The sequence below is a fragment of the Apis mellifera genome, linkage group LG2 (assembly GCF_003254395.2).
Source record: "Apis mellifera strain DH4 linkage group LG2, Amel_HAv3.1, whole genome shotgun sequence".
Taxonomy (NCBI): Eukaryota; Metazoa; Arthropoda; class Insecta; order Hymenoptera; family Apidae; genus Apis; species Apis mellifera.
Genome location: NC_037639.1, coordinates 9,283,725 through 9,296,678, shown reverse-complemented (window position 1 = coordinate 9,296,678; position 12,954 = coordinate 9,283,725). Strand labels below are relative to the sequence as shown.

Below are 12,954 nucleotides of genomic sequence, written 5' to 3'. Positions count from 1 at the left end.
AATCCGTAAGTTATTCGTTTACATTTCTGCTTCACCTATTCTCCCCTTTCCCCTCTTTGTTTACAGTTTTTAATTCATTCACTTATATTCTCTGTACAACGCACGTTGATTTGTTAATTGTCGTGCTTTATGTATTACTTTATATTACGTAATAGTTATACGAAATCGTATAAGCAGAACGTCGATTGAATTTTAGCAGTGAAACGATATTAGCAGCTGACTGGATACCACTACGAGCACGAAGGGATCGATAGACGTGGAAATTCACGGTCGAGCAAAATAAATGCATAAATTTTCCCTTTCCAAACCAAGATTTTGATCGGTGTATCAGAGTCGGAATTTATGTTTGTATTTTTGTTTGCGCGAACGCATCGAACGGTATAATATATATATATATTTTTTTTTCTCGTTTTTCGTTGTGTGCGCGCTCCTATTTTTTTTTTTCCAGTCAAATTTTTGAGAGCCTCGACGAGCCGCACACGAAAATCGCCACACAGTTTGTTTAACCGCGCCTCGACTTGATTTATATCGGCCACGGAAAAATGCGGTTGGATTCGTAATGGAAAGTTACGCCGTTCATATCGGCGGTGCAATGTTTCTTCAAAGAGTTGGTTCGATTCCCGTATACGTCAAATATACGTTCCTTTCTCTCCCCTCCTCCTCCCCTTTCTTCTCTTTTTAATACGCGCTGCCCGATGATTTAAAGAGGCAATGGAACGCGCGCTACCTTCTAAAAACGTCGATTCATCAGATTCCACGTACGCGATATTTATCATCGCGTGTAATATAAATGGAAGTATAAAGTTTCGAGAGAAGATTATTTCCTTTTTTTTTTTTTTTCGCGATCGATATTTTCTGAACGAATATATATATACTCTGGGAAGAAAAGCAGTTCGAAACATCCGATAGATCGATTTCAGATTTCATTATCCATTAACGCTTGTATAATAAACTAAACGCGTTTCGTTTAGCCTTTTAGATAAGTTAAACGAATCGTTTAATTTATTCGAATGAAATTAAAATATCGCGTGCCGATCGATACCGGTTAAATCGAAACGGGCATTTTAATCAAGTTGGATATAAATCGTTTTTATATTATTATACTTTATCACACATCATCATACATATCACAGTGAAACAGAGAAATTTTATTCCACACAATTGCCGCCGCCTCCTCTATACAATGCTATACTTTCGATGTACCGGTTGGGAAAAAGAAATTATGAAACTGTGTGGACGAGAGAGGGTGCGGATAAAGCGTTTAATCTCTGGATTGCGTACCATTTAAAAACGGACTGGTGCAGCGTTCCCGTGGTTATTGCAAAATCCAGAGATTGTCAGCTGTTATTACATCGGCAGAAAAGTTTGATGATGCTCGTTTGATTGCACCATCGGGATATCGCCACGCCACCGTTTTTCCCCTCCCTTCCACCGATCGTTAATTTTGAATATAACCGGGTAAATAAACGGGTAAATATATCGTCGAGATCTGGGAAATTTGGTCATTGGGTCGTTGGTTCGACTTGAATATTAGATATTGTGACGAACGATCAAGCTTCTGAGAATTTACCATAAATGCATATTCGTGTTGCCATTATATTTTAATTATTCCTACATTCATAGATGATAGGTATGAAAATACACATCGAAAGAATTGAATTATTCTTTAAGGACGATGAAGATTCTGAATATACAATTTCGATTTTAAGAATACGATGATGTCGTCTTGTAAACATAAGAAAGTTGCATGGTAAAAATTAAATTACATTTTTCTTACTCGAATTCGTCCGTTATTACGCGGAGAAAAATATAGGATAATTTCGCGGTGGTTTATCCGCGGTTCGATGGGCGGAAATTTTCTTCGATTTTACGCGGCGGCCAGTTTGGTAAATTTCGCCAAACATCCTGTTGCGGCTTATCGAAATAATGAACGAGCTTATTTTCGGCCGGCCGACACTGTGTTTCCGCGAGAGCGAATAAATTATTCGAATAATTAAACGCTTTGAAAATCGGCTTCGACCCTCCACCGTGTACACTCGGCCAATTTTAAACCGAAAACCATTCGCCGATCGATGACCGGAAAATTGACGCGTTAATGGGGACAAGAAGGAACGTTGAAAATGCGAAACGCTTTCAAATTTGCCATTCGCTAAAACCCGGACACATGTCACGGAAGTCAATTATGACGGGGGAAACAAAATTTCCCACCGTTCTTTCCCTTTGCCATTACATGTATTCGAAATTCCGACGAAATTCCGAAAATCGTTCCAATTAAACTGGAAATTTTGAAACAAAAATGTTATCAATCGCTTTTTCCTTCCCCCCTTTTTTCTTTTTTTTTCACATATTTAATTCTTTCCAAAATTCGAAAATTTAGATTCACTCACGATATCGTCTCGATTCAATCACGAACATTTCTAATTTAAAACTTTGCCAATAAAAAGTTATTATTATAAAAAAAAAACCGGAGAAACTTTCAAAGTCAGTTTTAAAAAAAAACGACTCACATTTATACGCTCGAAAGAACGATACAATTCTCTTAACGTTTCTTGTTCGGTTAAAAGCTGGAGGGAACGTTCAAAAACAAGTATCCCATCCCGAACCGATAATTCCTTCGCGCATCGATCGTCAAGACCCCTCTTCCCCTCCCTCAGTTACGCAACACGGGTATCGAATCTCTCCCCCTCGATTTGTCGTTATTAAATCGCAGACGGCGGAATCGATGCCGCCGCCGCCGCCGGCTTGATTAAATATCCACGAGTCGTCGAAGCCTTACGTGGAGCACGATGAAAAACGGCGGTCGAGGAGGGAGGGGGAGAGTTGGTAAGTCGCGGAGATTCAACGGCCGCGATAAATCGCGGCGGGCGAAAATTCGTTGGTTTCGGGAAACGATCCGTGCAAGGATGGGGGAGGGGGAAGGGATGATGAGGACGGAGAACGAGGACACGACGTTCGTGGAACGCGAACGAGGAGGGAACGTTCTAAACAGTTTCTGGCGACGCCCGATTTACGAGCGTGGGCCGAGTCATCGCGGCCATCAAGAATTCATTTCGCAGATTAAAACGCCGGTGAGAGAAGGATGGAGAAGGGGAGCGTGCTCGCGAAATTTTTCAACCGTTGAAAGAAGGGGAGAGGGAGGAGGGGTGGAAATTCGCGAGTAATGGCTTCGTGTACGGCCAATTATATTCGGTTACGTGGACGAGGACGAGGAGGAACCTCTTTTTCGTTTCGTGCACGAACGAGGTGAATACACGCGACACATATACACATACACACACATGTATACACGTGGAGAGAGCGCATCAAAGCATTGTATAACCCTCTTTTGCAGCGGTCGCCGTGTATAAGGACTTTTCGAGACGAGCCTCTGGCTTCTCTTTGGCCCCCGCACAATGCGACGGTTTATTCCGTTTCGAGCGATTAGAGCTCGGAACTTGGTACAAAGGGGTTGTTCATCGTGTCGGGGAAAGTCAATTGGATGTATAGAGATGTTGCGTTGGAAGAGCCGGAATTTTGCGGTTGCTATAGGTGAATTAGAGGAGAATGGGTGGATTTTGGAAGAAGAGGATTCATTCGTAGATCGTGGGTTATTCCAAGAATAAAAAAAAGGAATAAAAAATTGTTTTTTCCTTTATCCACTTGAAGAGTTGCTTATATCCGCATTGATATCGCGTGTTAATTTATTATAATTTATCACGAAAATCTCCTCGAATATATAAATTGTTACACGCGCAATGTTCGCGCAAGAAGAGCAGTTAAAAACAATGTTGAAATAAATTGTACGAAATGTGAGTAAATCAATTCTGGACGAAAATTGTCAATCGCGCGCAACAACTGGCAATTCTCTCATCTCCAATTTCCGTTTCAATTGGATGCATAAAAAAAAAAATTTTCGACAAATTGAACGATACCTTTTACGCGGGAGCAGAAAAATTTAGGAGCAGACCCCCGAGCGTTTCCTTACTCGCTCGCGGAATTATCATCCACGCGTGAGATACATTTTGCACACGTGCGCGAGAGTATCACGGGACTTGAAATGACGCGTGTCACGCGGAGAACGAGAAAAGGGACGAGAAAAGTTCGACGTTCCATGGATTCAAGCGTCCAAGCGGAATTGTGCGATCCCCGTAATAATCTCGCCTGGCAGCGTGACGTTTCGTTGTTGTGACGATGTTTGCAACGATGCAGAACGCGACATCTCCGCGAGATTATTTGGAGTAATTGAACTCGACGAAACTTTCAGAGATCAGGTGAATATTCGCCGAATCGGAAGCTATTTATGATCTGAATATTTTTTAATTCTTTTTCCTCTCTCTCTTTCTATTCTTCAATTTTTGACGATATTTTTGAGAATTGCAACTCGATGGAATCGAAACTCGATAATAATGAGCTACGAGGACAATCTTCTTCCAATTCTTTCGATTTTATTATCGAAAAAACAATTCGATGATATATCGAATAATGTGGAAACGCAAATTACATAATTACAGATTAAGAGGAGAACAACATGCTGGTCGAAATAATGATTTCCAATTTTTGGCAATGGCGTTTATAACGGAGTCGCTTGTGTAACTTGATTTTATCGGGAAAATTGCGCGCGTCAGTCTCCCCCTCCTCCACCCGTATCTGTGTACACTTCGATTTTCGTGACACTTCATTAATTACCGAAACACGTCGGTCCGGTTGATTTAATTAACCGGTCCACGTGGTGTCGCGTCGAAACGGGAACGCATCCGTTAATAAACGCGCAATGTAAATTCACGCCGCTTTTTTTAACAATTTTATGGAGGAATTTCGCGGGAAAGAGAAAAAGGAAAAAAAGAAGAAAGGACACATTTGTTTATAGCTACTCGTTTTCTCGATAGATAGACGTTATTACATTTTTCGAAATGCCTCGCGCGTAAAAATATGCATTTAATTAAAAATATTTGCAATACGTTCACTTTCTGGATCTTAGCCTCTTATATAGTATCTTCTTCTCGCCTGGGTTAATAACATTTCTCCTTTCCAACAACGTTATCCAAGTCTGGGACGGATATTCATAATTTCTTTCAAAGACGATTCCACTTGTTTATCCATATCTTTGTTCGACGATATCCCTTGCGTCGCATTAAAGTACTTTCTTCCGCTAACTACCGATATAATTAACACGAGAATCATAAAAAAAAAAAAGAGGAAGCACGTTGTTTAAACCGGAAAGAAAAACATTAACTTTGCCTCGTTAATATAGCAAAGAGAGAGAGAAAAAAAAAACATTTCCCCCTTGTAATTATCTTTCCAACTTCTCGACGAAGCAACTATAACTATTAAAGACAACGAGAGAGAGAGAGAGAGAGAGATAGAAATTGCTTGAAACCCAAGATTATCCAGGCATGAATAAAGGGGAGAAATGTTGGACGAGGAACAGGGACGCGAATAACGAAGCGCGGGGATAAATTTCGCAAGAAATCGTCTTTCACCGTGAAAGTCTCGGCCCCGTTAATGCCGCCACAAAGATACGCAAACGCAGTTTTCCCGACAAGAAAAGCGTGCGGGTCCGCAGGCGTATACGATGTCGGCCAATAGCGAGTAGTATAGCAAGCCAGGCTGCCGCTTGCCAGAAGCTTGGTCGCGCGGTTAAGGCGGCTCTAGGACGGGGAGTCACAAAAGCTTTCAACCTCCTCCCTTCCCTCCTTTATTCCCTCTATTTTACGTGGCGCGAGGACGTATACGCGCGCATACACACATCTATAGAAAGGAGGACACATATTCCACGCGGAGGAGATACGTACGCGTGGAGGAAGCGAATAAACGGGAAAGCTTCGCCCCTAACTTTATGCGGCTCTTATTAAATTCCGGAAGGAGAAGGAGAATCGCTAAAGACGTCCCATTATTTCGTTTTTTCGCGCATCTATCATCGCGGCGGCTCTCTCCGTCACTTCGACGCGTCGAATTTTCTTGAATCGGCGCAATTTTGCGAAATTTATTGTATTGGGTTGGCAACTAAGTAAATTGCGGATTTTTTTTTAGAAAATCAAAGACAATTTTTTCATGGAACTAAATAACTTTATTCTGTAATGTGTTGCCCATTTTGATCAATGACCTTTTGCCATCTTTCAGGCAGCATCATAATCCCACGTTCATAAAACTTCTGGTTTTTATTAGCAAAAAACTGAATCAGGTACGATTTGATATCATCATCATTATTGAAATTTTTACCATTCAAGGAGTTTTGTAAAGATCGAAACAAAAAGTAATCAGATAATGCAAGATCAGGACTATATGGTGGATGTAGCAAAACATCCCAACCAAGCTCCAATAATTTTTGCCGAGTGACCAAAGATGTGTGTGGCCTTGCATCGTCATGATGGAATACAACACCTTTTCGATTTATCAATTCGGGCCGCTTTTCTTCGACTGCATTGTTTAATTTCGTTAGTTGTTCAATGTAGATAACAGAATTGATCGTTCGGTTGGGTGGTAAGAATTCAAAATAGACAATTCATTTGTAATCCCACCAAACTGATAACAAACTGATAACCTTCTTTCGACGAATACCAGCTTTTGATGTTGTTTGAGCTGGTTCACGTGGCCTGCTCCACCATCTTCTCCGCTTGATATTGTTGTAAACAACCCATTTTTCATCGCCAGTTATCGGTCGTTTTAAAAATGGATCATTTTCATTACGTTTCTTTAGCAAATCGCAGCTATTAATGCGTTGCGTTAAATGCTTTTCTTTCAGTTCGTGAGGAACCCATGTATCGAGTTTTTGAACATAGCCAAGTTGTTTTAAGTGGTTTTCAATGCATGTGATACATGAAGCTTCTCTGCAATCTCACGAGTTGTACTGTGACGATCCGAATCGATTATTGCTTTGATTAGGTCGTCATCAACTTCAACTGAAATCCGCAATTACTTAGTTGCCAATCCAATAGCTTAGGGCGTATTTAAGGCGAGAATCTTCGATTCTTTTCGAATATTGAAACAAACGTTGTGAACGTTAGCAGGGATAGAGTAAGGAGAAAGATTGAACAAAGGAGGAATTCATTTTGGAAAACTTGGAGAGTTTTTAGGATATTATTGAATGTAGAATTTATCGTAGAATGGTTAAGGTTGTTCGAGAGATGTTATGGAATGGCGGTCAACGAGCATGAAACGAGCAGAATTTTACGACACCGATGACAGATAGGCGGGATGGTTAATAACACAAAGCTTTTCGAAACGTTCTATCTTTTCTAAACGTTATTGACAAGAGATTTAATAAAACCAGTCGAATCGAATGTCCGAAGAACGATGGATCGAGCCGTATATTCGACGCGTGCCAGACGAAAATTTGTCGAAACCGATTTGATGCGAGGCGTTCGTCAACGATCTAATGACGTATCGGTAATTCATCGATTACTGTGAAAGAATCGTCCATTCGTCAACCCTCTGATCAATTAAACTCGTACATCGAACCATCAAAGAGAAACTAAATTTTCTTCTGTTCGCAATTAACACATCTGTCAACAACACATGAAGCTGTTGGAAATAGATAGAACAGATGACACTTGAAAGAAACATCAAAGTTCTTTGGAACAGTTCTCTGATTAATTAAATTAACTCGTATATCGAATCACTAAAAAGAAGAATAGATGATATTTGAAAGGAACACTCTTTAACACAATCTATTAGTGATAGAATCTGTCGATCAATAAGATGTTTCAAAATATAATATACACAGTTCTTTTAAATTCTTTCCCAAGAAGAATATATTGAAATAATAATTCAGAAATAAAATCCAAACTAATTAATTACGAAATTTCGCCAAATCCAATTTAACCGATCGAAGACCAAGCAAGATAAAATTGAGGAACAACACAACACATTCCATCCCAATATCTGTCATCGAAAGAGAAATCCAAAGGAAAAACTCTATGTCAATATCGAAAAAAGAAAAAAAAAAGATAATAAACTGGAACAATACAGAAGAGAATTTGTGGTGTGATAAGAGATATAGAAAGAAAGAAAGAAAGAAAAAAGAGAGAGAGGTGTCCAAGAAATCGCTGCCTCGGTGGATAGTTGGAATAATTTGGACGTTTGCATGGATGAAGGCAGTGACTCCCTCCCTTTCCTCCTCCTCCCAACTTTTATCTCGAGCAACCCGTTCTTCCCGTGCGAATTCGTCGGGGTGTGGAGCGATTAGCGTCTTTGAAACGGCGAGGGGGGCGAAAGTAAGGCGGTGAATAATGAATCGGAACGAGGCTACCTTGAATCCTTTAAGGCTGATCCCTATGAGATGTTCGAGCAAGTTGCCCGCCCGTTATCCCGATGCCGGTTTACATATCGGGGGAAGAGACCGAAACGGGGGAAAGGGGGGATTGAAACGGTTACAACGCGCGGAACATATTGTCCTTTCTCTTTCGAGAATCTACAATTCCCGCCCAGGGATCCTGTTTTATGTAATACTCCTTGCTTCTTCCGTTGGCAACCGATCACAAGTCAATTCGATTAATTGTTCGAAGAGATGATTTACGATTACAAGTTTAACTTTGGAAATTGATAATCTTTGGTATCGACATCACCTTAGATTTATCTTTTCGACAAAAGAAAATTTAGTAAAATTTAATAAAATAAAAAAGCGAGGGTTCGATTTGAAAATTATATTACTCTGAAACGAGAGTAATAAAAATGGAGAAAGATGGAAAAATCTATAAAAATCCGGGTTTTTATGGAAGAAAGTCGATCAACGTCGTTAACCCGATTTCATAAGTGTATGTCACCGATATTTCGGTTCAAAGTCACACAGGATTCTGGACGAGGTAAACGCGTCGGTGGATAATTAACGTAACTCGTGTATATATCCGTTTTCGAGCCAGTTAACGTTAATAGACAACCTGTGAGCTTGCAGAACTTTCGTAATTAGTCGACCATATATTTAATTCTTTCCTCTCTCTCTCGCGCTTATCCCCGTTAATCTCGCAGTTATCACTCTTGGCGATAACGAGCCCCTGCCGCGATCATTTCGAGCGAACCGTTTATCTCTCTCTCTCTCTCGTTCGAAATTATATATAATAACGTAAATAAATATCCATTTCCAGGGGAATTTTAACGAAACCGAGCTCGATTGTTTCACGCCGACGGATAAATATTTACCCATAATATTTTCGATGATAATCAAGATTTTTAAATTGCATCCCCCATGCCATGCATCTCGATTTCCATTTCCTGCAGGAATCGATAGTCTCGCGGGGATAAAGAAAGGAAAAAAAAAAAAAACGGCGATATTGCCTGCGAAATCAGTTCCCAGTTGTTAGAAATTTCCATCCAACGTATACGATTAATCGTTGTTCAAAAACTGCCGCACTACTCGTTCGTTTCACATCTTTTCTCGAATTTTTTTTTTTTTATTTCCTCCCGCCCTTCGTTTCAATTAGCATGCCGCGGGGACAGAAAAAAAAAAGAAAAAAGAAAAGTTGTCCGGTTATTGCGAAAAAAGTTGAAGACAATCGAGAACAAAAGTTTTCGCGCAATTTTCGCCGCCTCGTCGAGCGATCGGGCAAAATCGTCGCGAAGGAAAATTATTATTATTTTTCTCGTGGAGCGATAGTAGCGATAGGATGCGTTGGATTTTCCACTCCACGGGGAATGGGAGGGAAGGGAGGAGAGGAAAGGAGCGCGAGACCGTTCGGAATTTCGATCACGTTGCACAGAGGGAAATAAGCTTCGTCCTCTTGGGGATTTTTCTGACCCGTCGCGCACACGTCGTTGTTTGTCTTGGTGGGGAATTAAAATGGATTGCATATTCTATGAAAATTTATTATTATGAAGGGGAGCCCAACGTCTCTCATAAATATTCGAATATATATATATATATTTAGGGATGCGTTATCTATCGATATTTTTCTTCTCCCTCTTTGCGATTTTACTCTTCGTAAACTGTTCTATGAATAAATGTGCAAAGATGAAAAAAAGGATTAGAAAGAGGAGGATTTCAAAGGAGAAATGTAAGAGTATAGGGAACAGGATGACGAGGCGATACGTTCGAATGGGAAGTTGGACTTTTCAATCTCGAGCGATATTCCTTGGAGTAGTTGAAACATACGCGAGGTTCGAAGCACGTTCCAAGCAGAACGATTTCGCGGGTTATCCTCTTACTTGTGAAGTCAAAATCCGATTTAGCCGTGCGTTTCACACCTCGCGAACGATCAGACACCCTGTTCACCTACTACTCAAATATCCTTGGTGGATTGGCGCTTTGATCTTTCACAATCGTGGGGAATCAATCATGTCAATAAATTTCAATTATTCGAGGAAACGAAAATGCGTCTGGCGGGATCGATTACTGACGGATACCGTGTACAAAAGCTTTGACAATTTGTCTTTTAAAATATTTAACTTTTGTCGTATCGAATTCGCAAGTAATTTTTCGAAATAATCGTCACTTGATAACGATGGGAACAAATTTTATCTTGGTAAATGTACAGATATTTTCAAATGGAAGTTAAAAATATATTTATGATCAATTTCGATTATGATAACCAATATTAAAAATTAAATATTTTCCTATTTATAATAATTTTAATTTTTTGCAATTTCTCATACATGTAAGTGAAATTCCCTCCTTTTTTCGCATAAATTTTTGAACGAAATTAAATAAGTATTTTTCCAATCCAATGTCTGCCGATTGAACTTGAAGTACAAGTACAGTTTCCGATCAAAGAAATTAAAAAAAAAAAAAAGAAAAGAAAAGAACAAAAAAGGAAAGCGAAAGTTAACGCGACTACGTAGCATTCATCGGAGAGGAATATCTCGGTTAAAGCACCGGGCTTCGCTTCATCCGGTTGAAAATTGTCGCGAGAATATTCGGACAGATTGCAACCCGGTTTTGAATAACTTTGCCCGCCACCGGCAAAGAATGGGCCGACTGGGCGGAGAAAGTGAAAGGGGGCCACGGTAAAAGAAAGAAAGAAGGGGCTCAAAAGAAGGGAAGAAGTGCTCGGTGTACTTTTGACGTCTGCCCCTCTCGTATGCAAGTGCTTTCGTACACCCTGCGCGGGTAAAAAACTAGTCGGCGGCAATAAAGAACGCGGAAAAAGCGGCGCGCTCGTTGCTTTCCTCTGCCGTGATTATTCCCCGCCCGCCCGCCCCACCTCCCCTCTACTCGCGTCCACCCCCGTGTTTCGCTTTCGATCTGCGCCCTAACAAAAATTACGCACGAATCCCTCGAATTTCAAACATTCAAACGCACGTTTCCTTCCAAGGCCTTGAACGAATTAAATATGCCAGAGGAGAACGACGTTGCATCGATCGTCTTCGATTTTGTGAAGAATTTATTTAAAAAATCGAAATTACGAATTCCTTGTCGAGTTTCGCGTTCAAACGCACATTTTCTTCCAAGGCCTTGAATTAAATATCAACTACCAAAGGAGAACGACGTTGCATTGATCGTCATCGATTTTGTGGAGAATTTTAAAAAATCGAAATTACATACGAATTCCTTGAGTTTCGCATTCAAACGCACGTTTTCTTCCAAAACTTTCAACGAAAAATATCGACTCTCAGAGGAAAACGATGTTGCATCGATCGTCTTCGATTTTGTGGCAAATTTTAAAAAATCGAATCGAAATTACGCAATCCCTTGTCGAGTCTCAAACGCACGTTTCCTTCCAAGGTCTTGAACGAATTAAATATCGATCGAATTTTAAAAAATCGAATCGAAAGAATTTTAGAAGTTCTGAATAATTTGCAAAAATTACTCCGTCCATCGGTTACGAAATATTTTGCGAGACAGGCTCGCTAGAATCTAATGCAAAGATTTACGGCAACAATTGACCCAATTTTATCGAAGCGTGTCCGAAACGCAATCTAATCGATCAACTAAACGACAGTTACCTATACTCCAATATCGATCATGCACGAGTCGTACGAATCGCCGTTAATACGCGTCTAAATAATTTCCGTAGCAACCGTAGGATTAATAGTTTCGAGGAACGGTCTCCATTAATTTCCATCGATCCACGTCACTCTAATCCTCTCTCTATCATTGATCCAGATTAAGAAGCAACGTTGCATACCATTAACGAGGCTAGACACGGCTACGTCTCGAGAATAACGCACGATTCGTGATTTGATAGTCTCCGTTCGGTAACTTTCAACCAGTCAATCCTCAAGATTCGCTCTTCTGTTCGGATTACCATATATATATATATTTGCTTCTACGTATATATATATATATATATGAGGTCGAGGGATATAATGGAGTGAAGTTACCGTTCGCGGTAAATTGTCGAAGTTCGAAAACAAGCGGTAACGAGAACCGAGAAACGATGCTTTATACATATTCACGGTGTAATGAAATACGAAACTAGTTAAGAGTACGCACGCGAGCAGCTTCGAACAGAAGATGCATGCGAGAGTGTGTGCATACTCCTTCGATGTTTCGTAATTAGAAAGCAACGCGCCTTGTCGGCTTCCATAGTGCCATTAGAGGTACGGCAATAGGAGAAGCAATCTAATCTCGGGGAAATTTGTTTTTTTCTCTCTTTCTCTTTCTTTTTAGCTTCTTATCTATGGAAATAACTCCTCAACTCGTCTCTTTATCACACCCTCCCCCTTGCCATTGCAATTTATATTGGAACGAGGAAAGCGCGTATGCAAGCATGCGCGATAAAAATCCCTCAACGCGTTCAATTATCGCTTTGCAACCCCTTGATTTTCGATAAATCCTCCTCTTCTTTGCTCGCCATACTTGAATCGAATTAAAGGCAAAGAAACAAAGGAAGAAAAATTCCACATCGCCCGAACCTAAACAAACAGGCGCAGCGCAACTACAAAGGGAGAACTACCCTCGATTTCAAAAGCTTGGCCGCAAAGCAAAGGCGAGCTCGAAATCGTTCGAGGAGGGAAGGCGAGAAAGACGCTGGAGGGGTAACTCGATATATATATATATAACACGAGTGTAACACGGGTATAACACGAGTTCTCGCGCGTTTC

The 12,954-nt window shown here is 40.4% G+C and overlaps 1 protein-coding gene across 8 annotated transcripts in view; it reads right to left on the bottom strand.

Annotated features, from left to right (window-relative positions):
• Positions 1-12,954, bottom strand: part of LOC100578611 — a 240,159-nt gene that overhangs the window by 58,941 nt on the left and 168,264 nt on the right. The gene's annotated exons all lie outside the window — the stretch shown is intronic.